The 5000-nt window shown below is 43.4% G+C and overlaps 1 protein-coding gene across 1 annotated transcript in view; it reads right to left on the bottom strand.

The window, feature by feature from the left end:
- Positions 1–5000, bottom strand: part of gpc1b (glypican 1b) — a 174088-nt gene that overhangs the window by 168382 nt on the left and 706 nt on the right. The gene's annotated exons all lie outside the window — the stretch shown is intronic.

Here is a 5000-nt window from a genome sequence, read left to right as displayed (position 1 = left end):
TCTGCTTATTATACTCCCCTCAGCTGCTCCGGCTGCCGGAGAACACCACGTCTTTTGTAAAAGACAAGGGAATCCTGCCAGAATCGCTACATTCAGAGGAAGTTAAATGTGCCATATCCGAGTCCAATTAACCCGCGTCCGCCACTCGGCTCCTCCCGTCTTCAGCAACAACAACAACAACAGATGGTTTTAAGGACCTTAAAAGTCTCCTCTCCTACCTGTCCTACTCCCTCCTTCTCCCTCACTACTTCTCTCTTCTCTCACTCCACCCCAATGTCCCCAGCTGATGTTCAAGAGGGTGACAGGTCACTCTGTCCAAAGTAATAAATATGCATTCAGTCCAATGAGAAGGTGTGTCCTAACTTTTGTCTGGTACTATATACATAGATATACACACAGCATAGTTGAGAGGAGGACTCAACATCATCACAAAGATTGAATTCTGGCCGATCTAGTAGGAGATATGCCCAGGTGGTGCGATGAAAAGCACTGAAATAAAACTGGTCTGGTTTGTCGCGAGGTCTGTGGTCAGGCGGCACGGTGGAGTAGTGGTTAACACTGTCTCCCCCTAGTGGCACGGTGGTGTAGTGGTTAACACTGTCTCCCCCTAGTGGCACGGTGGTGTAGTGGTTAACACTGTCGCCTCACAGCAAGAAGGTCCAGGGTTCGATTCCCGCTTGGGGACCAGGTTTCCATGATGCCAGTTACCCAGGTGGGGTATCTCCCAGGCCTTTCTGTGTGGAGTTTGCATGTTCTCCCCGTGCTCGCAAGGGTTTCCCCCCGATAAGATAAACCCAATGGAAAAACATGCACAACAACAGATCGCTAACGCTGTGGCGTCCTTGACGAAGACGGACAGGAGCACTTGGATTGGTCCCCGGGGCGCGGCTCACATTGACGGCCTATCTGCTCCCGGCTGCCCATGGGGGGAAGGACAACGGGATGGGAAAAGTGCAGAGAGACATTTCATCCATCGGCGTCTCAGTATGTGTGTTCCTGTGGGTCGCCCATCTTGCGTGTGTATGTTAAACTGCATGACAAATAAAGACTTCTAGTCTAACAATTATTATTATTAATTAAATTATTATTATATTATTATTATTATTATTATTATTATTATTATTATTAACATCACCGTTATGATACAACCACTTACTCATGTATTCCACACACTCATCCATTGCATACAGATCTCTCTTTAAATTATAATATATATTTTTTTTTACAAAGTGCATTTATTTAGGTCAGTCATATTCTTAACCTTAGGCGATTCATGCCCTTGCACTTTGCACTCTCTTTCTGTTGCCAAAATGCAGACCAATATACTGTCCATCACCATTGTGTTTAGAAAATGTAAAAGAATCTATGCACACACACACACACCTACATAACAACCTCTCACTGGTCTCCCCCTCTCACTGGTCTCCCCCTCTCACTGGTCTCCCCCACTGGTCTCCCCCTCTCACTGGTCTCCCCCTCTCACTGGTCTCCCCCTCTCACTGGTCTCCCCCTCTCACTGGTCTCCCCCTCTCACTGGTCTCCCCCTCTCACTTCCTGTCAGCGCTTGCATGACGTGCCCTCACAGGTGTGTTTGTACGTGAGGGGCTTTGAGGCGCGCCATTACCTTGTTTGGAATAGTGAGCGCTGCTCGACTGTGTGGGTGTGTGTATTCCATGTTGTTTACTAGCTCTGCTAATAGTAAATGAGGTGCTTCCTGCAGTAAAGAAAGGTTCCAAGGACAGGGGGACCCTGGTGTAAACAAGACGGAAGTCTTTCTCTGGTCTGCATCCCTTTAACAATTGTGTGTATTGAGCCATACTGTATTGTACCCATTCTGCAATCTGTTAATACAGTTTTCAACCAATTCAATCAATCAACTGTGTGTGTGTGTGTGTGTGTGTGTGTGTGTGTGTGTGTGTGTGTGTGTGTGTGTGTGTGTGTGTGTGTGTGTGTGTGTGTGTGTGTGTGTGTGTGTGTGTGTGTGTGTGTGTGTGTGTGTGTGTGTGTGTGTGTGCATGTGTATGTGTGTGTGTTAGAAATGTGTGAAATGAAAATCACTCTGGCATGGTAACAACACTCTGAGCCAAACATGAGAGACCATGAGAAACAGAGAGAGGGAGAGAAAGAGACAGAATGATAGAGAGAAGGAGAGACAGACTCAGAGCGCAGAATGATACAGGAAGAAGAGTAAACAAATGTCACTCAGCTACTAATCACTGTGATCTGACAGATCCATTGTCACAGATTGGCAGAGGGGGCGGAGCGAAGCACAGGGCCAGATGCTAAGACACCCTTCTATTAACTGGAACAGGTCATTAAGCACAAATAATATCCCCAGACAGTGTTCTGGAGGTCCAATGACTAGAACTCTCTTGATTGATTGATTGATTGATTGATTGATTGATTGATTGATTGATTGATTGATTGATTGATTGATTGATTGAAAATCAACCTCTCTGGATATATCTCTCTCTCTGGATATATCTATCTATTTCTCTCTCTCTCTCTCTCTCTTTCTCTCTCTCTTGATCTCTCTCTCCCTCTTTCTATCTTTCCTTCTCTCAACCTCTCTCTCTCTACACTGCAATCCTGCATCTCACTAACCGTTGTCTTTTGTGACTCATGGAGGTCACACCGATACAAAACGGTGCAACATAGTCATTAGGAAAAGTAAAGGATGAACAGTGCACTGTGCACCTCCACTTGCAATTAGAACATTTAAAAGGTTGGGATTTGTTTTGTAAACAATCTCAGAACTTGAACATGAGCTTGAAGCTCAGGGTTGGGGCTTGTACCCGAGAGTCTGGGTCATCACATCATTGTGATTTTCATTTGTAATTATATGAGAGACTTAATAGATTCAGTTGACTGGATTCAAATGGCTTCAAGTTCTACAATGTAAAACAACACATAATGACGCACCCCTAGGGCTGGGCAATAAATCATGATATTCAGAGGGACCTTTTTATATACAGTATATATATATCAACACATATCAAAATATATGTTTAGATATGTAAAATCCCATGTTAGATAATCTCAATGACAAAGATATCAAAGGTGGGACAAAAGTGTAGGGGGCAGGGCCTGTCATTAGTCTCTACAACAAACAGTTAATGAAATATGAAAGGGGGTGGGGCTTAAGCATGGGGGTGTAGTTAACCTAGACCAATGAAAGTAGTAGTCTATATCGAGTGGACGTTTGTGTCAAATTTGAAATTCCTGAGATACCACGTTCACGAGAGAATGGGATGGACGTGAGGCCACATTGACCTTTGACCTTTGACCACTAAAATATTTTCAGTTCATCCTCGAGTCGAAGTGGACGTTTGTGCCAAAGTTGAAGAAATTCCCTCCAGGCGTTCCTGAGATATCGTGTTCACGAGAACGGGAAGGACGGACATACATACTGCAAGACAGAAAAAAACGATGCAAGAATGCAGATAAATGACTATGATAAATGAATATCGATATATTGCCCTGGCCTACGCACACCAGTTTCAGGGTCTAACGTCACACAGTAAGTGTGATCTCCTCTGTTGATCAATACCCTGCATCAATCAGTGGGTATTATGTGGGTATTATCACTTGTTGACCCCTTTAGCAAACACTGGAGTTACAGGATATCACATGGTGCGTGAGATTCTTTATTCATCCGTTGTACGTCATAGATCTCGACTTAAATCCCAGTTTATCTATATTATGTGTATATGTGTAATTCAGCGTTTCCGTTAGCCGGTAATTACCGGTTTTTGACCGGCAAAATCTGTTGAAGTCCGACATATTTAATCTCTCCGGTCATAATGTCCGGTGAAAATAATTCCCTCTAAACACAATTAGATTATTTGAATTGTATTAAAATAGGCTAAAATTAAATAGCCTATGCGATGAACGAAACAAACAATCATTAAGCAGCCGGTCTAATAATGACATTGTCTTGTCAGCGCGAGCTGGCTGCTGATATATTTGCGAGAAGCATCCATCTGCCGGCCGGCAGGGTGCAGTACTCCAATTCAGCCATTGGCAATTCAGCTGTTGGGTGGGGGCGCTGCTGAGCGGTTTCCAGACCGGACCTAAAAACACTGCTGCTCCATGCTTCACGTAAATATATCAGCAGCCAGCTCGCGCTGACAACAGAATGTCATTATTAGACCGGCTGCTTGGTGAAGCAACGATGAAACAAATGATTTTTTCGTTCATCGCATAGGCTATTTAATTTTAGCCTATTTTAATACAATTCAAATAATCAAATTGTGTTTAGAGGGAATTATTTTCACCGGACATTATGACCAGCACCAAGTCGTTGGGAGGTGGAGATATAAATCACGCAAACCCACGATAATGTTCAGTTCTTCGCTTGATATAATTAATATAAATGTCCAATATAACGGAATTCGTTAGCTCATAAAAATGTGATTATAACAGACTGCTGTTTATTAAGGTCGGGCAGACTGCCCACCGACACCTCAAGTCGGCAGCAGCACGAAGTCTCGAGGGACTTATTTTATTTGGAATATATTAATGACTGTATATACGCAAAAGTAGCCTAGTTTTAAGTTAAAATATTATAAATGCCTTGATGATGTCATTCTTTATATAGGCATATCAATTGTTTTTAAGCTCAATAAACTCTGACCGGAATTTATCCCATTTGTCCGGTAGATTGAAATCTACCGGACACTCAGACCTGCAAAAAAAAATTCTAACGGAAACCCTGATGTGTATATGTGTGTGTGTGTGTGTGTGTGTGTGTGTGTGTGTGTGTGTGTGTGTGTGTGTGTGTGTGTGTGTGTGTGTGTGTGTGTGTGTGTAATTGGAGGGAGAAAGTGGTGCGAGAAACAGCCCAGCCAGCCAGTATACTGATGTATTACACCAGCAAACATTACTCACAGTGTGTGTCACAAGAAACACATCCCCCTGAAATAATGTGTCCTTGGATGCATTGGTTCCACAGCAGAATAACTCTGTCATATCCAGCTGCTTATCCTCAAACTCAACTG

The sequence above is a fragment of the Notolepis coatsorum genome (genome assembly GCF_963971535.1).
Source record: "Notolepis coatsorum genome assembly, chromosome: 13".
Taxonomy (NCBI): domain Eukaryota; kingdom Metazoa; phylum Chordata; class Actinopteri; order Aulopiformes; family Paralepididae; genus Notolepis; species Notolepis coatsorum.
Note: the sequence above shows the minus strand (reverse complement) of the source record. Positions and strands in the feature narration are given on the sequence as shown.